Source organism: Excalfactoria chinensis, chromosome 7, assembly GCF_039878825.1.
Source record: "Excalfactoria chinensis isolate bCotChi1 chromosome 7, bCotChi1.hap2, whole genome shotgun sequence".
In the NCBI taxonomy this organism is placed as follows: domain Eukaryota; kingdom Metazoa; phylum Chordata; class Aves; order Galliformes; family Phasianidae; genus Excalfactoria; species Excalfactoria chinensis.
The window spans coordinates 6204169-6231440 of NC_092831.1; the positions used below are offsets into that span (position 1 = coordinate 6204169).

The 27272-nt window shown below is 39.1% G+C and overlaps 1 protein-coding gene across 1 annotated transcript in view; it reads left to right on the forward strand.

The window, feature by feature from the left end:
- Window positions 1-225: 225 nt before the first annotated feature.
- NCKAP5 (NCK associated protein 5) overlaps window positions 226-27272 on the forward strand; it is a 356004-nt gene continuing 328957 nt past the window's right edge. The window contains exons 1-2 of the mRNA XM_072341540.1: window positions 226-629; window positions 9831-9915. The gene's annotated coding sequence lies outside the window, so the exon portion shown is untranslated. The remainder of the gene's footprint in view (window positions 630-9830; window positions 9916-27272) is intronic.

Here is a 27272-nt window from a genome sequence, read left to right on the forward strand (position 1 = left end):
ACTGTAGTTATGTAGGAGTCAACGATATTCAGGCAGTTCCTTTTGATGAAGTAATCGGGTTGCTTCTGGGGCCTGTTTCAGCTGCTAGGGGCGTGCTTCAAATGTAAATGACTGCCAAATGGATTCCTTCGAAATTCCAGCCAATTAAAATACATTTAAAGTGCAGCTGGTGGAAAGCAAAAGGCTTATAATTGCATAAGAAACGTTTGGGCATGAAACAAATCCCCGAAGTCAGGGGAACAAGATTATTAAATAATGCATTTCTCTAGAAGGAAAGCAATCAAACAAAGTTATCCTAAAGTGCAGTCAGCGGCAAAGATGACACTTTTAGCACCACCTTAACAGAGACAAAGCAGGGAGTGTGTTTGTTAGGGTGTCGGTTTTCTACCCTCGGCTCTTTAAACCATGCAAGTTTGGCTGCTTGCCCTACGTGGTGCTGCATACAAATATTGACAGAACAGTGTGGTATTTGTTAAACCCCTTCTTGGGAAGCCAGTGATTAAAACTCTGACGGAAGATCTGAGAACCTCAGACATTATATTTTTTCATTAGCACTATAATATTTACAGAATGAAACAGAACATAGTGAATTGGGTGTCATGAATGACCTTCCTTTTCTGCTTTGCCTTGTAAGTAAGGAGAGATTTTTGTTTTGTTTTGTTTAATGTTTTAAATGTTATTCTAAAAGAAGTTTACAGTTAGTAGCTCTGAAAGAAGCCATTAACACTTTCAATTTAACCTCATGTTTCAGGAGAAAGCTCAGCTTTCAGATAAAATGGGCTGAGCAATAGGTGACTGACACGACCCAGGAAGAGACTGTGTGCAGTCACTGCTAATAGTGTGTTTGATATATGCACAAATGCATGTCTGTGTGCAAATGTTAGTACTTGCTTGGCATATTATGGTCTTGCTTGCATTTGCAATATGAAATTAAAAGCAAGGCTTCAAAGTTTGCTACTTTTAATATGCCTTTATGAAACTTGATTTTACTGATCACTGTGCTGATTTTAGAAATGCAAACAAGATTTTCATATATGGCTCGAAGTGAGATATATATATATATATATTTTAGGTAGGTGTTGTTTTATCAGAATGCTCTCTTTATTCATTTATTATTTAGCAAGTAGTTGAAATTAGGTGAATGAAAGGTTTTTTGTATGTTATCTCAGTTTTTGATTGAAATGTATTAAAGAACTGACAAGTATTTCTTTCTACTGATTATGTTTTATCCTATGAAATTCTTACAAATCCATATGAAATTTGTACTTACCTGCTCTTCCAGCATATTGTTCGCAGTCTATTTTGGTTGCATTTTTGTTAACTATGTGTGAAGACTCCTGCAAATCTTGTAGTGATGGATCATAACTGCAGCAGTTGGGGGTCAGTTAAATATGCCTTGTTAATTGTTAATGTGTAAGTAGAACAGAACAGATGCCAAAGGGAGGCTCACAATAAGTAAATGCATTGCCAAAATAGATGTCAAGTACATGATAAAATTAACTTAAAAACAATATTTGTTAAGAGACTTAAATATGAATACACTTATATTATTAAAATTAATGCAGTTAAAAACAATGAAATTCGAGAGACTCAACATTAAAAATTTCTAAATTGAGCCCTTGGTTTTCTTTGTAAGGTGCCCTTTGCCAATGGTGATTATTCATAGAGGAAAATCTGTTGAATAGATTGAAACTACATTGATGATTGGTCACGAAATTGGGGTCAGTGTGTATTTAATTGCAGTACGTATTAAGGAAATATATACGTTTATGTATGTACATGAAGTACACATGATATGTAAATACAAAATATCTACAGGCGTTATGATTAAGTGACATAAATTATGCACACACAAGTTTTAGCGGTGCTTGATCTGTAATAGTATGTAAGATCTGATATGAGTCTAAAGGCAATAGAAGTACAGAAGGGAGCGCAAAGAATAGCTGACCATAAAGGAACGGGCTAGACCAAAGCAGCTATGATAGATTGCTAATAATAATAGTAATTATTTTTGTATGCTATCTGACTTTTACCCTGCTTAGGGTACTTCAGGGATCTGTAGACAAACAGGGCTATATATGTAAATCTTTATTACAACATGCCAAGTAAACCTTTTCTAAACAAATCTGCAGAGTAAATGGTGTGGGGGATGAAGACAGCAATAAATGAGTAGGGACCCACCAAGAAGTGGGCTGTTAGTCTTTTTGATGGACCATCAGGGCCAGCAGTGGTGAAACTTGCTTCAGACTAAGCCTCCATCTTAAACAATCTTGACTGAGTATAACTCAAAAAACGAATCTAGGCTCTCCTGCATAATGACACTTTTCATTTTGTGTACTTTTCCTTCATGCAATGATAGATGTACCTTCTAGGTCCAGTGATTCGGCTAATATACTGCAAGGAAAATGAGAGGGATGCTTAGCAAGTGTACAGTAAGGTGAAGAGGATGTATTAGTACTTCAGTATTTCCTTCTTGAGCTCATTGCACCAGCATTGGTCTGGGCTTCAGCTGCTTGCAAATCAAAGCCTCCTTTTCTGCACAGCTAAACACAGAGCAAGCATCCCTTCAGGGAGCTCACTGACCCACAGGCACTGCTGCCTGGTCCCTGGAGCTGGCTGAAACTGAGGTGGAACCACATATGGCACTTTCCAAACAGCAGTGTGCTTCTACACAGGTGTTAAGGAAATAGGTTGGGAATATTAAAAGCTTTTAAGGCCTCCCCGGGGTTAAATATCCTTTGGAAAGCTGGCTTTCTGGATTGTTTCCTTGGATATTAGTCCTTTAATTCTGCCAACAGGCAGATTTCTGTTAGGCTTTCCCACAGAATGACTTGCTGAAAAGCCATACAGCTTTGGTGTGACTCCACAGGGAAAGTTACATGAGTCCCAACTAAAGGATCAGCATCATTTATGATAGCAAACAGATGAGAACTTTCCTGGAGTATTCCCCTGGGTGGTGTTACTATGTGGATTGGCAGGGTCAGAAAGATACAGGAAGTATCTCTGTGTTTGATTTTTTTTGTATTTATTTCTGTTAGCTTTGAAATCATGGTGTTTGTATTTTGAATTTTGAAATGAATGATTTATTTTATTTACTTGAGTAAGGAAAGAATTATTTAAGAGTGCTTGTTAAACGTGAATCTAGATTGTTCTAGTAAAGCATGACAAACATTAAATTTCCATGACCTGCAGTGTCCAGGAAAGCTCTGGAAGGGCCAGTTGTGCTGGTAGGTTCTAATGAACTTTGAAGAGCAGTTGCATGGGCTGGCCTGCTGTTCCATGCAAAACCCTGTGTTTCTTTGAACCTATGTCCTGCCTACAGGACTAAAGTCATTTTCCTGTCCAAAGTCAAGGAGTTCTCCCTTTCCTTTATTCTGTGGTGGGAGATGCCAAGCAGAGTAATTTTTATGATACTTCTGTGGTAGCCCCATGAATGTTGTCTTTGTCACATCAGCCCAGGAGAATTCTCTCCATTTAGGCAGCTGGTCTCATTACTGAGAGCTTTGTTTCTGTAGGGCTAGGCAGTGTCTCCAGACACTGATCTGTATAAATATGACTGCTCCAAGGAAGAAGCTGCTTTTATTTTCTTAATTTTCTGGAAGAGAAGTAATTTAGTTCTATGCTCCCATCTCTTGTCCACACTGGCTCAGTTTTGTGGCTAGTCCTAAAGAAAAAGCCAATTCATTTTTTCTTTCCAAGTCACCCTTCCAGAGAAAATAATAGTAGCTGCGTAGTTCCTAGTTTTTCCACTCCAACCCCTCTGTGCCTGTAGGGGTTATATGCAGGGACACACAACAAAACAGTACCTGTATTTAGAGTCTTACTTTTTTCTTCAGTTGAGAAAGGCTGCATACTGATGAAAAAGAAACTGACCCACTGCAAAGGCTTATGGACAGGATGCTGCTGCAATGGAGAACAAAATGCATTCAAATGCAAAACAACACTTTTAACCTCAGCTTCACTCTCGAAGATAGAGAAGTTCTATCGTAACAGATATTGTTATGATTGCCAGTGCCGGTTAAATTTTGAAAATTATTCTTCCTGGATGCTCCTGTGGAGAAACACGATGATTTTTTTCTTTTGTCATTTTTTTTATTGCTAACTCCTTATTTTCAATAACATGATATTTAGTTTTCAAAAGAATATCAATACTTATGCGCTCTTATCACTTAGAAATACATTTTGCAAGGAATATCTATGTATGAAAAATCATGGCTTACAAACTCCTGCAGAGAATCCTGCTTCCTTTTGCTGTGCAAGCATTCATCAGGGAGGATGAAGCACCTGGGCTATGCAGGTGACAGGAAAGGTGATTGCATGGCACACCCTGTCTGCACTCAGTGCTGCATGGCTGTCTGTGTATGGGTTGGATGTGCATTTACAGTTGCTCCATGAAATAAGGTGTTGTAAAGTGCTTTGTGATTGCACATGACGCAGACATATTGTATCGCTACTGACTTTATGTTCAGAACCTGAGGACTGAACTGCTTACATTTCTGAGCAACATTTTTGGCCACTGAATTGGATTGTTTATGATTGTATATGATTCAGGAAAAAGTGCTCGGAGAATGCTCAGCTGGGACCTCACGGACAATTTTATTTTACACTCTGGAAGTAGAGCTTTGGTCCCTCAGCAAATGCCGTCACAGATGTCAGTAGGATCATTTTTCTGTTTTACTTGAGAGAAAATAATAATTATTCAGGAAAAATATTTTGGAGTTTGGTTTTCTTTATGTTTACCACATCCACAACTGATCAAACAATAAACAATGAGAAAGTTTGTCTCAGAAACACAACTTAGCAGAATAAAAAAGCTGGAATTCTTTCAACAAAGTATATTCTATTCTTCTCGGATATTATGAAAACTGATGTCACTTGTAATTCTTCAGGCAAGAAAAATCTTTCTAGTTTGCAGAACATCAATGCAGTCATTTTTTCCCTTGACTAATCTATAAAAAGACATTGTATATAAATGTTATTTTCTCTGCCAGAAATGCATTCCTGGAACATAATAAAGGCTTTTTTGTTTTTGTTCAGTAATTTGGATAATAGTTTCTCCATGAGGCTTCATAACATTTATTTACTTCCATAAATGATTAAACCAAATAGTTTCAACAGTCAAACAAAATTGCAATCCCTCAGCAGTAACATTTCTTACTGAATTAATACTGTAAACATTACGTTTAAAATAATTTCAAATGGCAACTTGACATAAGTAACGTAACGTGGATATGAAATGAATCCGCAGATAGCTGTGTATGAAGCACAGGAAAATGTAATGGTTGTATCAACTATGTAGAGTCAGTGGGTGGTGGCAGTCAGTTTAGGTGTCTGCTTCTACTGTATGGGAAGGATGGGTGGGAAAGGTGAGGTGGGCCCTGTCATGTGGTGTATTGTGTGAAATGGATTGTGCTGGGTAACACAAAACTGATGTCTGATGGCTAGATGTATGGCTTTGGGGTTGGAATCAGCACGCACACAATCAGCCTCTGGATGAAACACATTTAGCCAGTTTGTGTGCTTCTGCTGAAATTGCTGTTTACAGGGATACTCTGACACTGCTGTGCCAGGCCTTGTTTATGTATAATGTACTGGGAAGATAATGGTGTAATGAGCAACACTATGCCCTCTTGTCCTTATTGCTATAATTGAAAGGAACTCCATCAGAGCTCATCCTATCTCTCACTGTAGCTGTGTGCCATTCAAGAAAGTGCTTGCGTATGTCAGTCTGTCTGAAATTCTCCTTCCTTTTTTATTTACTCCATTTCCTTGGCATCTTTTCTTCATGTGCTAGTTATGGTTTGCATTGCTGTCATTACATGCAGGGTGATGAAGGTGACCAGAACCGCCTAAATAATCATAATAATCACTTCTAAATAGAAAACCTGCAAAATTCTCAGGTTTGGGCTTGTTTAACATGCAATTACCTGAACACAGACAACCAAAGAGAAGCCATCAAATAATTTTTCCACAGGTAATTAAAGCCCTTGATTTTTCCATTAAAGGAAGTCATTTATCAGAACAGCGGTGAAAACATAAAATCACTGAAACATTTGAGGTCTTTATGCTCATGTAATGTTACAGTCCTCCAACCAACTGCACAAATGTTCAGTTGTTTAAAGGTGCATTGTGTTGCTGATGTCCTTTTGTTTATATTTGTTTTTCAACCTTATGTGTAGCGTGCATGCATACCTACTTACGTGCACATTTATTTCTGTGGCTATGCAAAATCTAGAGGAATACCAGAGAGAAATGCTTTTGAGAACAGTGCATTGCTTCTTTCTGCCCAGACAGAATGATGTGATGAAATATCTCTTTTGGCAGTTGTACACTCATGGGTTTAATTTCCAGAAATATTAGTCACCTGGGCTTGCAAAAACACCTGTTGCCTGTGCAAACCTGCTGTGATGAAAATATTCTCACTGTGATGCTCCCTATCTAGTAGGTCTCATTTTTCTCTTCAAAAGATTATTGTCCTCTTGATGCTCAATTGTGCCTTCTTATCTCACAAGTTAATGTCAGAACTGGTGGGGGCCTGTAAACCTGAAAAATAACGTTCTCTTAATGTTGTGGTGTCTGGGGTCTTCCTTGGGACCTCTGGAGAAAGATCAGATCTTTTCCAGCAAGTTGCTTGAGCAGAACCAATATGTTTTCATAAGTGGTTCTTTCATGTCCATCAGTCTTTTGTGTCCTGTTAGAACAACCTAACTTTTTTTTTTTTTTTTTTTTTTTTTTTTTCTCCTGTAATGCCTTTAAAAGTAGAATTTACTGTTGCTGGAGAAGTTATTTTGTAGTTTAATTTCCATAGTCAGAGGCTTTTCATTAGCACAGCTTCCTATGACATTAGTTTATTCTGCATGTAGTTCAGTTACGTTATGGAAAATCACAGTAGTAAATATCTTCTAGGTATACAGGTTTTTGTAATCAGTCCCTGACAACATCTGTCAAAACAATATGGGAAAATCCTGGCTTGTTTCGTCATTACAGAATGGGGCTGTTTGTTTATTCAATAGAAGAAATAAAACATATTGAGAGGAGGCCAAAAGAGTCACACTGACTCAGTCACTGAGACTTCCAGTTTCCAGCTACAGGATATTTTGGTTCCAGCATTTCACATCAATAATAAACAATCTTTATGGGAACCATTAAATGATAAAAATGAGGACATGAATTGAGAGCTAGGCTATATATTCTTTAATCTGTTGTATTTTATAGGTTACATTAGGGTTGATCTTGAGACAGGAAAAAACAGGTTCTGTATCACACAGGAGCCTGATTTTCAAATAAATGTTTTCCAGCTATATGAGAGACTATCAATAATTCATCACAGAGTTCTTCTGAGATGATCTGCTGATGCAAACTGTCAGAGCACATGGTAATAATGTGAGCATTTGTGTGATTTACAAATCTACAAAATAGCAAATAACTAGAAATTTCTTCAGCTGACAGAACGCATAGGGTCCTGAATGTCAAAGCCTGTGTATGTGAAGGCTGCAGCATGTATAAATCGCACTTGACTGTTTGAAGTGGTCTCTAGCTTTAAGTACATGCACTTACAATAACATCTTCATAGTCCATTTCCAATATCTGATTGATAGCTTGTATTTTATATAATTGTTCATTTTCTGATGTTGTGTTAACCCTTAATACCCAGCAGTGCCTGGAAATTACTGTGGTATCTCTTGGCAAGCAGAATTTGTGGAGCACACATTGTGGATGTTTCCCTGTCACACTGTGCCACCTGGGCCTGTGGGGTTTTTGTTAATTTGGGTATTCAGCAGCACACTGGAAATTGTTCTACAAAAAGAGTTGGAACATTTTTACATTCTTGTCCAGTAAAAAACTATAGATTTCCTTTGGGGATTATTGAGAGGAAAGCAGAAAGGGCAGACGTAAAATCCATTTGGTCACTTTGGAAAGGGTGTGAAATCCCCCCAAGAATTTATCCTTTAATGTTTATTTAAGATTTGGTGTTCTCAGTGAAGCTACCTCTACAAAATACTGTTCATTTTGTGCTAAAAAGAAGAACAGAACCTCAGAGCTGTTGTCTCAGGCTTTACATAGATTGAAAGTTTGTTTTCTGCTCATGTTTTGATAAACCTTCTGCCTGGGCATGAGGTGTAGAAACCTTTGATTAGAGTTTGCATTCTAGAGCAAGGGTTAAGCACTGTGGTGAACTGCAGCACTGTTCTGTAATTCTGAGGTTGGGGAAAAGATCACAGGGCAGATGCTGTGTACCTGATGTGGTAGGGGAAACTTCTCCAGCATTTGATCACATCCAGAGGAAAATGTTCCAGATAAAAGTGTGGCTCTGAGAAGTGCCTCTGAGACTGCCCTGTTCCCAACACCTGCGTTATTTGCCTCAAAAGTAGTTTCAAAATTATGCCATCTTGAAGATATTTATTTTCCCTATGTATCCATAGAAAATGAGTACTTAATATTTGGAAGATGCGGGATTCATTATTTTAGGAGGGCTTGACATGTTCTGGAGTGTTTGGCATTGATTGAGGAAGCTGTGTTTCCAATTAATAGTGCTAGTGAGCAGGGCATTTACACAGGTTCATAATGCCTTTATTTGGAGTAAATTAAAGATGTGCTAGCTCAAAGGACACAGCTGCTCAGATAGCATCATCTGGATCTTCAGCTCCAACGCCAACCCTTCTTTAACACGCCAGCCCTGTGGGTCTGATGTCATGGGGCAGAGCTGACCTCCCTGTAGGGACTGTCTCTGCACTCAGCTTAGTGAATTATGACTGAGTCAAGACTACAGGGACAGCTAAAATCCAAGTTCTTCCTCCTTCCTGAAAACTGGTAACAGTATTTTAACAACTGTATAGATAGCATCAGTATGTAGGCTAGTTAGGAAGACCTTTAAATGCATGTAACCTTCAAGGAACTTAATGGGCACTGTCGTTACTATCATTCTACATAGAAAAAAAAAATGAAATATTTGTGTACGTGTATTTAAAATGCTTGTGGCTACAGGGAAAATATTGGAGCAATGAGAACATTTTCACTAACCTGGAGATTAGAGAGGTCTTTTTGTCAGGCAGTAAACATAGTTAGCTTATAACACCTGCACATACTTGTGTGTCTATGATCTTCTAATTTTACAGCCTTTCTTGTCTATTCTTTCCCTGATACATTTGCAGAATTCATCTGATCTTCTGCCGGAAGTTTGGTTGGGGAAACAGAGTGCCTAGTGCAAACAGCTCCTTGTGAATGCTCCACTCCTACAGTTATCAGTCATAGAGAAAAAATGCAGCTCAATAAGCTATTTTTAGTACAGCTTCTGATGGTGGTAATTCATATAATTTAAAAAAGCATAACACATAAAATTAAGCCAACTCTAGCCATGACATTTACTTTTTCTGCTCTGTGTGCAAGTAGTCCCTATGAAGATATAGTGGCATTTACTGTTTATCTTGCCAACTGTCTTCTTATTGAATCTTTCTAAGGAAAGAAGAAGAAAGAAACTTGCATGTGTTCACTTTGTCTCTTTTACTGCCATCAGTTCAGGACAGTTCTGGTTGTAAAGAATATCTGTTCTGTGATGTATTTGGCCATACGAATACAATTCTTAATGCCAGGATTCTGAGGTTGGTAGAAATTTCAGGTATGTTAAGCAGCAGCTGAAAACCACAGTGAGTGAACAGTCCTACTGGATCAAGCAAAGGTGCTGAGAGTTAATGCAGAGGGCTGCTGGTGTGCTGCAGGTGGAGAAAAAACATGAGCAATGAAGTTAATTAGGAGGAAATGTCATTTTATTATTTGCCCGAATTACTTGCTTTTAAAATAGTAAGTAATCACTGGAAATGTTTCATTAACAGGACAAAGTTCATGAATTACCATGAGAGTTTCAAGCATTCATAAACTGACTTCTTGAGGCGGGAGTGGTAACCCTGGTCCTGCCAGGTAAATAAGCTATAATTAAGTTATTCATTTGTCATGTTTTATAATTAGTACTTTTTCATGGGTCTTATAAGTAAAAAGTAAAAGCTTTTGAAATGGGTCTTATGAACAGAAATCTAGTTTTAGGGTTTTGTCTACACAGAGAAGCTACTGCAAAATGAGTGGTGATCACAACAAACTCGCTATTCCACAGAGATCCTCTGTGCAGGTATTTCTGATGCCTTCTGTGCGGTAAGATTTCACACAGTGACAACTGCTCTGTCCCATCCTGTTTGTCAGGAATGCTTTCATGGAGGCTACCCACAAGATTGTGTAGTTCAGTAAGATTAACCTAACTTGAAGCTTCACTAAGGTGTAACATTGTCCGCAGTAGGAAAGGGAAAAGTCTTTTTTAAGGGATAATTTTTAAATGTAGCAGAATACCTGCATTTCCTATAGAATAAGAATGACCATCGTTACTTATATTGATGCTGTTTTAGATAATTTTAATTAGATTATATCATGAAAGCACACATCAGCATTGCTGTTCTGGCTGAAATCCTGATATTTTAAAATTATTTGAGTGGCAGAAAGTTGTAGGTATTAATTGGGCCTTGTTATAGAAACAAAAAGAGATCTTGATATGTCCTAAGGCTACACAACAGTAATTTCCATCTGTTTAAAGGCATGTGCCAGAATTAGAGCACAGGATAAATTATTCACATCCAAACTTCTGAGGTGTTTGGAAATGTTCTCAAAGGAAATTATGGATAGTGTAGGAAATGAACAAAATGTTGGAGCTTTATTTAAAATTCTTAGACATCGTCCATATATCGATGGTATGGTCTAAACAAAACCAACTGGCAATGTGTTCCAGGGGCTGCTGTGCCTGTTGTGTTGGAGAGGAGGCAGCAGCATAGGAGAGGGGGGAGAAGCTGTCCCAAGTCCCCTGTGTGTCTGCAATGCCTGATCTCTTGGTCAGCACACAAGTCTTGATCCAAGTAGTTGAAGGGTTTGTGTTTTTTACTGTATGCCAAACACACTAAGAAAATGATAATGGCTTTGTTTCATCAGTTGTATATCTGTGAGTATCTGAAAGCTAAGTATATGGCAGTCAGCCTTTGAAAGCAGGTTGGAGCTGCTCTGAATTGCCAAGATGATATTAAAGTCAAATGAACACAAAGAGGAAACTAGCAGTGCTGAATGGTAGGTACTTGGGTTTGTTGATCTTTTGCAAATACAGCAGGATGGGCTGCTGGCCTGAGACCTGACCCATTGACCAGAAGGCAGGGCAAGCCTTCATATTTTTCACATTATCACAGGCCTTACCAAAGTCAGTGCTCAGCCTCGGAGGTGCTTTTAGGATGCTTTAGGATGAATTATATCAGCTCAGTCTCTTGACTAGGCACTCCTATGACTAGGAAAGCCTTTTCAGGCTGTTACTCACAATGTGAAGGTAAAGCATTTTCTTGCTTTCTCTCTTTGAAAGCAAAATGCACGCGGTGGATCCTTCTGGATTTCATCTCCCGGTGTTGTGGGGAAATCCAGGAGCGAGCTCTGAGACTGCCTGCTGGGGGATGGGGGCTGCTGCAGCACCACTCTGAACTGAGCACATACTTCCTGCTACCCCGTGCTGGTAGCTGGCATGGCACAGCCACTGGCATAGCCCAGGGAGCTCCTTAAAAGCTGCTAGCATGTTACATGGCTTTATCAGCTGTTTTATTTCAGGTGGGTAAAAATTTATCACAGATCTGCTATTGTCTGTAGTCACCTTTATGTTTACACAAATGGCAATGAGAAAAATCTGTATCATGGGATGAAAGTAAACAGTGATTAACATATCTGCAAGAACTCACTGCAGGAATTGAGGAAGGACTCAGAGCAAAGTAGGAAACCATAAGCTGGACATATATTTTATTTAGATCTAATCTATATGGAAGTCAGCAGCATCTGACTGCATTTCTCGTGGCTGATGCTCTTAAACGTAGGTTCACATTAAAACAGTACTTCGACATCAAAATTATCCAGCTATTGTATTTTAATGCATGTCATTAAGTAAGCTGGGTGGCAAATTGTCTTCTCGAACAGATTGACTTGATCTACTTTTGGGAAAGGAACAGCTGAATAGCTTGGAGGGAAATCTGCCAGTTCAGAAAATTTATTATAACTGACGTAACTGAGAGTGAATTATTTGTTTTTGAGTGCGAGTTTGCTTTGATGCTTTTAATCTAACTGAAGTCTTTATCATTCCATTTGAAATTATCCTTGGGGGTTGAGGTTATCACTGAAACTTGCAAAAGTAATTGATACTTATTCAGTGTTGTTCACTGTGTTTATATGATTACGAGATGAGTTTTTCCTCTCTTTATAGCATGCAATAAAATCTTCAGTGCTCTATGGTAGGGGAGGCAGTGTGATATACCAGAGCAGCCTTCATGTGATGTACCTGCCCTTTTCCAGCCAGACAAACAGAATGGAGAGCTTCCTTTTGCAGGAAGGATGAGAATTTTTTTTTCTCACAAAACCAATTTCAGGCTGTTTCATCATCCCTTTTGCAAAGCCGTGCTTTGGTCTCCTTCCCTGAAACCTGTCTAGCTGGCTGTTAGGAGTTGTTATATTTCACAGATTTCAAGTAATCATAGCTTATTGTTGAAGTCTTGTGTTGAAAGTGTGTGTGTGTAATTTGTTACTGTACTCCACAACAGCCCAGGATTTTTCATAGGATGTCACAGTGAATCCTGCAGATGTACATTGAGGTACTTCTTGGTAAGCCTTTGGTGATGTCCAGGGGAATGATGACAACATAAAGAGCAGTAATTCCTGGACTTAAATTTCCTGGCAGCTCCATTACAGCTTTAAGTGAGCAACTCATGCCCCAGGGTTTTACCTGTGCTGTTGGATCAACTTTCTGTGGGTCCCAGGGGTGTTACGGCAGCAGTATACTTGCAGGGGGTTTCAGATAGACTTGTTCATTATAGTCACTCAGGAAAATGGGATGTTTTTATCAGCCCAAAGTGTGTCCCAGTATGGAAATCTGTAGGATTAAAATCAGGCATGTTGTTACAGCTCTTATTTCACAAGTCATCTGCTGGTAGTGGTTCCTCCCTGTCCTGCTTTGAAAGCAGAATTGAAAGACCCAAAGAGAGCTTTAAATGATAGTAATCTTTCTCAAACAATTCTAGGATTGTTTTTTTCCTACAGTCTTTGGGATCAAGGATAGTGCTGAGGGCTGGTTTGGTGCACATGGGACCCATGGTGACACTGCTGCATTGCTTACACAGCTCTGGCTAGTGACTGCAGCTGCTTGCAGGTACTTATTAACCCTGTGTGTATGCACTTTGGCAAACAGAGCAGGCAATAGAGCTGCTCAAAGGGTTACTGGGTCCACATGCAGGGGTCAATAAAACACGTGCATGCAGATAGCAGCACCTGTCTGTTCCCTTCTCAGCCTCACTCCATGGCCTCTTTTTGCCCAAAGCGGGAATAACACCAGCAACATCCCATGAGTAGAGCTTCCTATGGCAGACACAAGGAGAACATCCAGATGCAGCTCAGCAATGGAGAAGGAAAGCTGCCTAAGTCAGCCATTACTTATTCTTCCTCCCCAGGCAGTAGAACAAGGGAAAAAAAGAGATGTCTGTAAGAGCTTTTAAAGATGTTTTGTTATCTCAGCTGGTATGGAGAGTGATGTACCTGTTCGTTTGAGGGAAGTGTTTGTTGTATTATGGATTTACATTATGTGTTTAAAAGCAATTTACATAAAAATTAGTTCTGATTTATGTAATCTCCACTGAAGAATTTTTTCCCTTAATATGCTGATGTGCTGCTACCTCTGTGCCACACAGCGTTAGGCCAAAGCTTCCAGCCAGATTCTTATCTCCATCTGGTGCACACAAATGGGAGGACAGTTTACAAAGCCATCTGAAACACATAAATTCTGTTCCTTATTTCCACTGTTTGGTCTGATTACTGTGGCCTGAAATAGAGCAGGAGCAATGGAATGTTGTGACTGAGAAATGGAGAGTGATATCCCAGCACTTGTGCTTGCTTTGGGAAGATGAGTGACTGATCCTTTGGAGTGTGAAGGTGTCAGGATGGAGCAAAAGGAGTGGAGATGTTGACTTCAGAGTGCAGGTCTGTGTGACCTGCAGTTGTCTGGAAAAGAATCTCTGCTTGACATGTACAAAAATGTAACTGATTGCTCCAATCCAATGGCCAGTTCATTGATTAAAAAGGCAAGTGGGCTCTTATCCAGGAGTGCAGTAGCAAACAAACAGCTCGGCTGAAAAACAGGGCTGCTTAACCATCTGAAAGAGCATGGAGCCATCACAGCTGCTGCAGAACCTGCCACAACTTGGCTGCCAAGAGGCCAGATGCTCACAGCAGTGGAATGTGTGTTTCACAAGCTGATACCTCTGCTTTCTGACACACAGGGACACGTCCGGAAAGGCAGGAGGGGAGCGTCAATTAGTCAGCTTCCCCATTAGGTGCCAGCCTTGCTGAAACCCCAACACCTGTAGCAACAGGCATTTTCATCAGGAATAGATTATGGAAATAACATACTCCTCTTAGTGAAGACCATTTTCAGTAGCCAGGGGGGGACAACTACCCATATGTGAAGTTAAACCACATAACTGATTTAATGATCTGACATGTTGGAATCTCAATTTGCCGGGACTTACCCGTGTGATTAAGGATATACGAAAGCCCTTGAACGTACGTTGGTTTTGGGTCTGCTCCAGAACGCACTAATGCCATTGATTTCAATTTACTCTGGATAAGGTCACTGGTGACTGAATCAATCGCATGACTCCAGAAACAAGAGGAAAGGCAAAGAAAGAATAATGGCTTAAATCAGGAAATTAATGAAAGCCAGTCGTAGGTGCTTGTATTAAGTAATCACACTTAAAATGCTTCTGAGTTCCCTGGTAGTTAAAAATCCAGTTTCTGCCTCCCTCTTTCTGGTTAAAGTGGCAACGCTTGAAATAGACTTTGTAGGATTTGCTTAAAACTCTTTTACAATGAGATAGTTTATAGGGAGTCAATCACATCAATTTTCGCAAAAAAGATTTAGGAATTGATATCAAATCATTGTTATAGCTGGAAAAATAGCATGCACACATTTAAGTTCTCAGCTCATCTAGAAAGGTTAGATAAGTTCTCTCATTTTAGCTATTAGTTTTCTTATGTCTCAGTATACTGTGTCAGGTTTCATCGTGACAGAGAAGGACGGGACTTCCCATGGTGTAGGATGTGAGTTTGGTAACTGTGTCTGTGTAGCTCTCTGCTGGGTGTTGGGGAGTGCATGGCAGTACGTGCGTAGAGCACAGCTGGAGAGGACAAACCAGGTATATAACATAGCATCGTTGACCCCAGGTACAGCAGAACAAAATCGTTGTTGCATCTTTTTCTCTGAAATTTAAATTCATAAATGCGAGTTATCTACTGTTTATTCCATCAGTAAAACCTTCCTTTGCTAAGGATCTTTCCCCTGTTGTTGATGTGCAGGCGAGGCAAAAAGCTTTGGAAAATCACCCAGTGAGGTTAAAAACCAAACTTTTTTGCGATCAAAAGCTTACCAGCCTGATCAAACTGCTTCAGCTGGAGACCCCTTTTTGACAGTGAGTGTCTGAGGGATGCACCCCCCCTACACATTTCCTTTTATTCTCCCACATACTTTTACTTGGTTCTGCTGTTATCCTCTCTGCCAGCTACCCCAGGCTTAGATAAGTGTTTACTGCGCTAACATGTGCTGATCCCAAATGCTTTTAAGTATTTGCTTTATGAGACTTATAGTTGTGTTGGTAAAAACAAGAATAATTTTAATTTCCAAAGAGCGTTTTGCTTTCCAGAATCCTGGTGTCATTCTGGAGAAGTTTCTGTGATATTTTAGGAATCAGCTCAAGACTTCCAACCATGCGCCACTCCAGGGAGGGCAAAAAATCAAATTTGCCCTCCAGTGATCTGAATAATTATTGCAGGATAAAAATATAACATATTGTAATTACAATATTCTGTATTTATGTTATATTACACAATATTATATTAAATTATTATACAGCTGGGTTGATCCCCTCCTACCTCAGTTCTATGGCTCCATTGTGGTGAGGGGCACTGGGGGCACTTGGGATCCTGGCTGTTTGCTGATCTCATGCTGGGTCAAGTGAATATTTGCACTGAAGATGGCTTGGATTTGTATTAGTATGAGGCACTGAAGTTTAACAGGTAGTGTTACTGGGATGGATGGATGGGCAAACTCTGTCTCTCTGTACTTAGATCAATCCACTCCATTTCACCTTATGCCTGCCCATTTAAAATGGAGCTGGGTCAGCCCCTCAGTACGTATATATGTATATCCCTGCTGTGTATATCTGAAAGCAACTGCTGTAGCTCATGGCTTCAATGCATTTGTCTTTTTAGTCAACCTGTAACTTGTCGAGGACAGGATTCTGCCTTGAATTTTGTTCTAACAAAAGCCATGGCATTCCTGCCAAAAATAAGCTCTATCTGCACAGGCAGTGGCTATATCTTATGATGACTTAGAATAGAAATTAGATGGAATAAATGCAGTTAGAGAGTGAGCTAATGGCCACTCCCTTAATAAGGGTTGTAATTTGAAGAATGCAGAATCTGTTTGTCCACCCTCGTGGGAATTCTCATCTTGGGAAGAATAACTTACTGGTTAAACCCACAAATCTGAGTACTTGTTTCTTTGCACAATTATTTTTATACCAGTTCAGAAGAGGACTGAGATAGAATTTACCTTGGTGGAAGACTCCAAAAAATTGGTTTCAGGCAATTGATGTTGCAGGATCCTGTTCAGCTGGGTGTAGCTAGCTGGGAAATGCATGACCAGGAGGCTTAATACGTGCAAAAATTTACTGAATAGCAGAAGTAGTTCCTAGGAACAGGCTCCAATTCCTGTTAAGGTATGTCCTTTTTTATTTCATGAAGATTTTGGCTTTTTCTATTAAATCAGTGGTTACCTGATTTTTTTGAATCTGTACTCTCTCTTCCTTTATTTTTTTCTCCATATGCATGCCTGAATTAGCATCCTGCTACAAACCAGTTTTGTTGTCAAGAGATCTGGAGGAGAACCTCCATTTTGCAGTTCCATAATGTTCATCAGTCCTTGGTATGAGATGATACTCTGTAAATTTGCATTGAATTAAGCAAAATGTAACCCTTCTCCTGATCTCATGGATGGATTTGTTCCTGCTGGAATGAGCTGACACTTGCGGCACTTGCAAAGCTGGGACTAATGCTGGATATTTTGAAGCATGTTATTGCATGTTATTTTTTATAGTTATTGCTTTCATAGCCCACATAATCTTCAAAACATTTTTGGGACTTCCTCAATCAGAACTCAATGGGTCAAATGCGCTCTTGCTGATCGTGGTGTAAGATGGAGCACAGCCCCATAAGCATAACTGATGGTTCTTTGTGTGCTATGGGCTGGTTAGCCATATGGATACAGGGGGATTTACAACACACCTCCTTCAAAGACACGGATCTAGGCTTGCAATGAAGCAGTTCAAATGATCTCTATGGCACTAGGGTCATGCTTCCACTCGGTACATGCACTGGGCAAATCAGGGACTCCATCATTAAGGCCACACAAATTACTTGATGACACTATTGTAGTCAAAAGTAAGATCTTCATCTAATGCTAACTGCATTATTCAGCTGTGTCCTTTTAACTAGCTTGATTTACATCAGCCCCAAGGTTCATCTGCTCGCTGTAAGCAGACAGAAATTTGGGTTGCTACTTCTCTTACGTATAGCAATTGAGAACATCATAAAAACTTGGCTTCAGCTCATCTCTGAGCTCAGATTTCTTCCTTATTGTGTGTGGAATGTGCAAGTTGGGTGTTTGGATGCAAGTGGTGAGGTGTTTCCAGTGCTGAAGCTCCTTGTGCAGAAGCACATGCAGATAAGAAAACTCCATCTGTCACAACCCTCGGTGCTGCCCTGCCTGTGTTTGAAGTTCTGACTTGAAAGGGCTGACTTCTGAAAACTGAGGCACAGACTGCCGGATCCCTCTTCCAGCAAGAGCTCAATGCCACAGGGTAGGTTGGGACTACTGCCTGTACTGGTCCTTGGGTGAGCACCCTGTGCCTCACTGCACCTGGGCAAGCTTCAACTCCAAACACCAGCTGGTCTTGGACCTCCAGCTCAGAGGAGGAAAGGTCAGTGTTATGCCCTTGTCACCATCTGAAAAGCAATGCTTGGAGCTGTTTCTTACTTTCTTATATTTTCGTCTTTGGAAAGCAAGAGAGGTTTCTTCAGAACATATTGTAACTGATTGAACTGGCTTAAATCTTGTGAAGATGGAAATCTGTAGTTCGGTAACCTTTAAAATTAGGGATTAATTAGGAATTAGGTGAAACTTTTATCTAGTGTATTAAGGTGTGCTCTGTGCTTTAAAATGCATGCAGATTTGCACCCCTAGTTACATATCTTTAAAATAAACAGAAGAATTAGGAGAATGCAGGGGAAAATTCTGAAAAAGGTGCTGCTGACACTTAATGTTTCTTTTTCTCCCTGCACGCTTTGCATTTTGAAGCTGGTTGGGTTCTTAATTTTCTGCTTTCCCTGCAAATACTGTTTATTCATTCTAAGAAAACATCAGTTGGGTAAACAGAAGTATTTATGTGTGTAGCACTGCAACTCCTACTAAGACGCAAATTGTGCTGCAGGGAAGATAGTTTGTGCTTTTCTTTTCTTTCCTCTCCTCTTTTCTTTTTTGACAGTCAGTTAATAAAGACTCAACAATAAGCAGCTGCCTGTGATGTCATTTGGGACTTTGTCCACAGAGCTTGTATTTACAAGTACTGAGCAACTACATAGCAGCAGAAAACCCAACTATCAGCAAACTTCATGTCTGCTGTTGCTGGAGGACTTCAGTAGTGCTCTGGATGGTGTAGAAAGCAAACTCTGTTCTTCTAACCACAGACTTTTAAAGCTTGGTAAATAAACACTGGATAAACTCAAGAGAATTTCTGGACTGCAAAGACTTACGGATCTGAGTTCTCCAGGGCTGGCATGTTTTGACTGAACTGCTGCAAGTAAGACTTCTGCTGTTTCAGTGTTTTTATCATCTCTGTAAAGCTTATTTTTTTTTTCTAGAAGTGTGTCAGCATTGCTATTCATAGTTTAATTAAAAGAGAAGCAAGTATATAGTTGTTAGGAATAATTGCAGCCATGCATCTGAGTGTTTCAGCAATAGAATAAAGGACAAATGGAAACTTGAATTTTGCTTTTGTTTGCCTGGGATTACACTGAAGTGACTCCTGATATAATTGGTGAAACTTTAAGATTCTTAAAAATGATGAGAATTGTCATTAGTTGAACAAAAAATAGTCTGTCTTGAAAGATTGTTCTTTATCAGTTCGTGGCATTTATTTGAATATTCACAGCTAATGTGAATTTTTAATATAATTTTCTTATACGTTTTAATACAGTTTCTTTTAGAAAAAAGTTTTCCTTGTTATGCAGGCAGAGATTTAAAGCAAACCCTGGCTGTTTGTGGTCTTGTGCCCTGTTCAGGTTATGGAGATAGATAAGTTTGGAAGAAAGACTCATGCATTGCTTTAAGATCTGGTATCTTTTGGAGTAAATGAATTAATAGTTATATAAGAAATAGGGTTTTTGTTGTTGTTTTGTTTTTGAGTAATTATGTTACAGTTCTATGTTAGAATCTTTAAACATCAGAGCAGAAACTACTACTTCTGCTGTGCTACATCAGAGCAGAAACTGCTGTGAGAAAAACTTTATTTCTGCACTGCCTGCTGTTTGGGGACAGAATTATGTTTATAGCAACTTAACTCATTTTCATGACATTTAGGTGAGATTGTCACAGTATTATTCCATTTTACAGAGATAGAAACTGACCCCTAGAAGTGATTGATTAAAACGTGATATACCCTCTTCAAATGCTGGTAACAAACTCCATCTCTCCTGCTTCTCAAATCTGTCCTTAACCAGAAGCCCATTCAGATTATTGCAGTTTCAGTTGTATTGGCTCTTCCTGAGAGTAACCTGATCACAGTACACTGTATGAGGACCTCTTTTACTTCTTTTTACCTCTGTTTAATGATCTGTCTTCATGGAGACAAAGCACATTTCTGAAGAATGAAATCAGGGCAAGTATATGAGGCCGTGTCAGCACAAATCAGTCAAACAGGAATTGGAGGATTTTTTTTATTTAATTTTTTTTTTTTCTTCTCCTGCTACTGCCTTTATCTACAAGGCCTCTCAGTTGCAGCGTATTACTTTGTACTAAGTTTTGGGTGGCTACGACTGCTGATGCCTCTCCCAAGTGACCTTGTTTCTGTAGCAGATCAAAACCTGTCTGTCTTTTCTTTTGATGTTTTAATGTGGCTTGGCATGTCAAGATGTTGTGTAACTTAGGACCCGTTGTTCTGTCTTTGGAACTGAAGCATATTCTCCTGGAAGAAAAAGTAGCCCTGAATTAACTCTGCATTTATGCCATGCCATGAAAATGGTAAAGGCTTTTGGGATTTAAAATAGGGGCCTAAAAGCATAGAGGTTTTTTTCTTTATGTGTTCACCATCCTCCTTCAGAAATACTATAAACAAGGTTTATATGTTTTTTGAAAGACCTTTTTGTAGTTCAGGAGCTTCCACTAAGTTTAGAAGCGAAAAACAGGTATCATGATGGGGACTTCGCTGGGGGAAGGCAAAGGCTGAAGGGTGGATGCTCTGATCCCTGTTCTGATTCCTGTGGGCCAGTCCTTCCTTCCCTCTGTCAGCCTGTGGTCAGCAATGATGATCTGCCACTGCACACTAATAAACGTATTTACATTTGCAAAGTTCAGGTATTGTGTTGGCAAATGCCTAGAAAACTTTTGAAACAAAGTGAGATTAAAACAATAATCAGTGTCTTCTTACCTTTCCCACTTAGGTTAATTTTACGTGCAAACCCTGATCATACAAAGGTGAATCTTACTCCTGATTAAAGAACAGTTCATGGGCTTTTCTGCTCTCATTCTTGTGTGTAGAATGAGTTGTAAGTGTTTTGAGGCTTAAACAAGTAGAAATCCTGCTGCATTAAATGCAAAGTGGGTGCTGCGTACAGTTCCACTTCAGTCAAGAGTAAACGTTCAGCTAATTACTTTAAGAGGAGTGGACTCTCAGAACTCAATGGGCTTGGGGCCATTTGATTTTCATTTTTCTTTTTTACATTTTCTTTCTCACATTTAAATTTTCTTTCCTGTATTTCATTGTGTCAAAATAGGCTACAAAGCAAGCTCTGTTCTCAGTAGAGCAATCTCCTGTTTGGATTTTTGCTGGATAAAAGCTACAGGTCTGAGCCCAAGGATACCGTGTATGATCTGATAACATTCTGGGATGGCATTAAAGGGGACAATTGCCAGCAGACTGTCAATTCTTCAGGCTTTCTTGCCATTTGAAAAGAAGCAGAATGAGAGCAGAGTCCAGCCTGTCATCCCCTGACAAGCAGGACTGAGGCTGGCATAAAAGCCATGGAACAAAGGTGCCAAAGGGAAGCTGTGCTGTGGAGCTCAGCATGGCTCAATGGGGCCAAGCGCAAGGAGGTGCTCCGTGGCTCTTGCATATGCTCAGATCCCAGCATCATGGGAGTTAAAATAAGAAAAATTCACACCGAAGTTGTTAATACACTTTTGAAATTTTAGTATCAAAAATGTGGTTTTATCACTAAAATAAGATAAATGGACTGTGTAAATAGAACACATTAACACTTGTAGCACTATTCTGTAGTATCTAATGACCTCTCACATACCATACAGGATTTCACTAGGTTCTGGTGGTTGCATAAATTCGTCATGATGCTTTTGGAGATGAAAATGTTGATAACTGTTATCAGAAAAGTACTTATAACCCTTGTATGATTCCACTGACTGGTACCAGGTGACTCACAGGGATGGGGTCTGTGGCGCAGTAGTGGGCTCTGGGAGCTGGCAGCACTGCTGTCTGTGGGCTGCAAATGACACAGACTCTGAAAAACAGTATGAAATAGAAAACAGTGGATTAAAATGATATTGCTGAAAAACGGACTATTGATATCAACACAAAGCAAGAACAAAGGCTTCTGTTAAACCACGTGTTTAAAAAGCTTTCCACAAGACAACACTATTTGTTTCCCTGAGCCAAACCAGCCTTGGATGGTTCCCATACAATAGCTGAACCAAATGTGTGTCATGAATTCTATTCTTTGACAGCACTAATTGATTATCATTATTCATCGTTATCTAAATTGTTATATTCAACAGTTTACTGTATCCTTTTGTTTCTTTGTTCCTCAGACATAATACAAATAGGAAGAGTTAATTACCGCAGTTAGCAAGAGAGGCAGGTCTCATTGTCTGCCTCACTTTGATTGAAGATGGTTGATTCACCACTGTGGATTTTCAGTAATGATGGAGGGAGAAAAAGAAGCGTGAGTGAGTTCTTCTGTAGTGAATTTGTTTTTTGGTAGTAGTTGCCGTTTGTATTTTGAATACTCTTTGCAAATGGGCTCTATCATTGCCCGTACTAATTGTGCAAACAAAAATCATAAGTGTGATCCAGTTCTCTTTGGAATAGATGGTACTTCTTGAGGAATACAGCACAATTTGACACACAAGTAAGTAATTCACCTCTAAAATGACTTAACTGCACCGGCCACCTGGCTTTTTCTCCAGTGATCTGGTGATGGTCAGAGCTGCATCTGCTGGGTAAAAGAAGCAGAGCTCTTGGCTGGGGTGCTTGAGAGCAGATTAAGTGATGGTTTAATTTCTATGAATTCTTAACGCTCCGGCTAAAAAACTGCTGTTTTCTAAAATATGGTGTAATTTTGTTGTAAAATGTAGGATCTTTTTAGACTCTCAGCTCACTGGGTCAGACAAAAGGGTTCATAGTGGTAAGATTTTGGGGGGTTATTTTGCCAGCAGAGGGCCATGTTAAACTGAATAAAAAAGCACCCTCTTGGTCTCACATTTTCAGTGAGTAACAACTTAAAGCATATGATTGTTTTCAAGGGCAAAATAAGTAAATAACTGGATTTTTTAGAAGCTACTGAATGATTAACTATTTAAAATAAGAATCACATCATTTTACAGCACAACAGAGTTCTGTGTCAGTCTAATTAGATTGAATTCTGGTGTTTAAAATACATAATATCTACCTGTTTATTCCTAACTGCTCAAGGTTGATAGATACAGCTCTAATAAGTTATTAAGCTGACGTGATAAACAGCAGCAGCATGTGCTTTTCCTATAATGACACAAATGAGACAAGAATTGTTTTTCAGAGGTACAATCACGTTTGTTTTTGATGTGGCCTCTAAACTGGCAGTTATTATTCAGCCTTGAGTGCTGCAGGAGTTGACCTTTGGCAAAATATTTTGTTATCCTCAATCTTTTATACAGGCCTTTTGTGAACTCTGCACAGCTCTCATTTTGCTGATTGCATTTAAAGTCATTTATTGCACAGTGTTTGCCCTTCTAGCAGATGTTAAAGGATTCCCTGCCTGCCCCCTTAAAGGCTACTCCTCCGCAGCATCTAATTATAGCCTACACAAAAGATTAACAGATGTTATAATTGTCTTTACTCATTGATTAAATAGTTTCTGCATGACTTGCTCTCCCTTCTCCCTCACTGCTGATTTGTGAGGTCTTCCTGGATAAGTCTCATGCATCTGCAGTATGTTAACTATGACCATCTTCACAATTTCGTGCCTTTTTTTCCAGTTCAGTTTCAGCAGGGTGTAATGTGTTCTTCTGGACAATACAACAGAAATGTATTAAAATGGGTGTGTGAACACTTGCTTTAATTACATGTCTGTTTTCCTCCTCCTTTTAACCATTCCTTCTGAGGTTTCTGTGAAAAGCAGACTAGTTTTAATGAATATAAATGGATGGGTAGAAGTTAAGCTGCTGAGATTTGTTTAGCAGCATGTTTGTCTCTGAATTTCAGTTGCCACTTGCAGAGGAAATGAGTGGCTGAGAAAAACAATTTAAGGAGAGAATTCCTAGCAGGAGAAATTTTCTGGAGGACTTTGCAATAGGTCACCAGGAAGATCGCTAGAAAACTTGGGTTTCATTTTCTCACAAAATTAAGTTTACCCAATTCTTGAGCTATCCAATGTCTTCACTGTTCCAACCCTGAGATGAAGGCTCTGCTGTCGGGTGGGTCCACGGTTCTTTCCCTATGGACTGATGGTGACCAGCTTAGCAACTGCTGTTTTATGTTCTTTTCAATCTTTTAACATCTTGAACTAGGTCAGAACAATGTTTCTATTCAGAGAAATGAAACATCTTGTACATTATTGTGCTTATACATCTTTTCCTGTTGGTTGGATTTCATGTAACATTTTCCTTAGTTCTTACGCTGACCCAGATGTGAGCCATTGGCAAATCCACAAAGGTTCATGTGACAGTCTCTCACCATCCCCCAGCTCTGTGGAGCTGCATCTGTCATTTGGCCTCAGCCTGAAGCTCTACCTCACTTAGCTCATAATTAAGCAAAGTCAATGAAGGTCATTATGTCATGCTTTCTGACAAAACCTCTACTTGAAGTTAAAGAAGAGTAACAGGTTAAAGGTTTGAGGTTTGAATTATGGGCTTGGATATTCAAAAGCTAAAACTTATTGTGCCATTCCCTCTGCTTATGTACTTTGCATTCTACTCATATATAAAACTGTTGCCTCAATTGCTAGACAGAGAAACCACCTTGCATTGAAACTGGGCAGATATTCTTCTGCCAAGACCCTCTTTCTGTTTTTTTGCCACAGAGATTATTCCTGCTCTGTGTAGATCTCTGGGCATTTTTTATCAGTCTGGTCTATCTTGTGCCATTATGCTTTGCTTATAGTACGGAGATGTAGTCTCTTTACAGTGAATGCTGAAGTTAGCACTGGCAGTGAGATCACACAATATAACCTATAGGGCTTTTATCAGTGTTTAAAGTTGTACTTGTACTTATACTTTATGGGTTTTATTAGTATGAATAATAATCTTTGCGTGTAGAAAAGTACTTGTCCAGGGTTTCAAAATGCTCTAGAAACAGAGGTACTTTGTTTGCAGGATTAACAAAGAACACTTTATACTTCTTGTTTTTACATGACATCTCAGAGCTGAATGATTCCCACTTATGAGCTGGAGGGAGCAGATTATAGAGTCATTGTAAGCAAATTCCAGAGTGCCAAATGTGCCTTCAAAGTGTATTTTAATAATATAGACACCTATCCACTAACAAACTACAACATTTCATAGGGATCACTGAGCAGCCAGCTGATGAAAGTGACTTTCATTCAGTACAAACCCTGTATGGATTTGAGATGCTGATCCAGAGGTTAAAAGCTAAAGCCCCAGCTAACAATAATCAGCAAAATATGGGGACTGAATAAATCTGGAGCTGGGTACTAGGTGATCTTTGCTGTTACACATAAGAAACATTTAGAAATGAATGAGTTACTGAAAGTTCAGTTAAATCATCAAGGATTTTTAACATCCACTGCTGGCTGTTGCTGTAAGAAAATTTTAAGGTGAAACCTGGCCTAACATTTTAATAAACAGTTCTCTGTCATGTCACTGGACATTAACCCTAATGTTAGAAACTAAGACCTTAGTCTTTATCTTAAAATCGCGCAAATAAACAAAGGATGGTACTGGATGAACGAAGAGTAAACAGTAGGACAATCTAAAAAGTCTTGGACTGGCCATTCTTCTTGTCTCTCTGCTTGAAAATCTGTAGACTTCTTTCACATTTAATTATATGCCTTTACTAAAGCTAATAACTTCCTTCCCTTAAGCTCCAATTCCGTCATGATGTTATTGATTGGGAATACATCATGAAGTTCATAGGAAATAATTTCTGTCATTTATATTTACTAGTCTTTAATCAAGTGAATTGGTTTTCTTCTTGATTACCACAAAAATCTTCTGTTGCAAGAAAAAGCCTTAAAGAGACGTTGATGAGAATTTACTGACTTGATTATGGCTTTTGACACAGACCTGAGAGGGGAGTGGATCATAAGATGACCAAACATGATGACGCAGATGCAGGCACGTACCAAGAATTCTAGCCAGTGTTTTCTTTGATTTTACTGATAGGCCCTGTCTTAATAGTAAAGCACACAAAATCCCAGTCTTACCTTCTGGCCACTGTTGAGGAAGAAAGCTTACTTGTTTCAAATATTCCTCTCCCCCCAGGCTCCAGATTTGCATTTTGTGCATTACAAGAAGATTGTGAGCTTCAGTCCCAAGATCCATCTTGGTATCTAACTTAACTGGCAGCTGTAGGAGGCAGGGTCCTTCTGCTCTCATCTGAGAGAAGGTGGCTCACACATGGATGAAGAGAGGCAGAGGTTAAGCTCTAACTCAAATGGTCCTCACTCAAGAAGAGATGAAGGATGTAATCCTTCTGTATAGGTTTAGGGCACAACCTCTGGGCAGCAGATTGGTATCCCCTGATACCAACTCAAACCACCCACTCAATGTCTGGATTCCAACTTAAAATGTAAGTCAGTGGTTAGTGCTTACCTGAAATGAACCAAATATGTTTTGTTTCCCCATTGCCTAAGTGGTAGGCTGTTTCCCATAGAAAACAGTTAAAAAAACTAATGCTTAACAACGCGCATAAAATGTAATACATAAGTCTTAAAATGCACTTTGTAATTGCAAGTGCTTCATTTAAAGCATACGAATATATAAACCCTTTCCCACTGAAAATGCTTTGGATTTCCTGGCCAAATTACAGTGTAAGCAATAATTCTGAATATCTTCTGTTATTCCAAAACTAGAATGCATAAACTGCAATCTTAAAAGATTCATCTAAACCTGAATGCCATTACTCCCAAGAAATAACCTAGAGAAAACAGTCCCATTTGTATTGTTATCATGAATTCTACAAGAAAAAGTGGAAGAATGCTCCCATGTAACTGTTGCTATCACAAACAAAGGTATTATTCAGATTTTAATGAATAATGAACTTCTGAAACGTTAGTAGTTTGTTGTGTTGTTTTTTGTTTGTTTGTTTGTTTGTTTTGTTTTTTTGTGTGTGTGTCACTTTTGGTAGTTTAATGATTTTTACTTTGCATTTCAAACACGCAAGCACTTGAGAGAGAGAAATACTGGAGTGTTTTAATAGTATGCTTCCTCTGTTTCTAATATTTTCTGGATATTGCTGTATCCATAATCCGAATGTGTTGGATTATTATCTGTGATGGCAGACTAAATGTTCTTTCCTATTTCACTTAGTAGAACTGAGTGCAGCTGAGTTAAAGATTGGTAGGATGGCATAAAACATAGGGGAGTTATAAACCTTTTAAGTAGGAAATTCATGAATGTTTTTTAATTTACATTTTTATTAAGTTTCTGGCAGTCAGTCGTCACACTG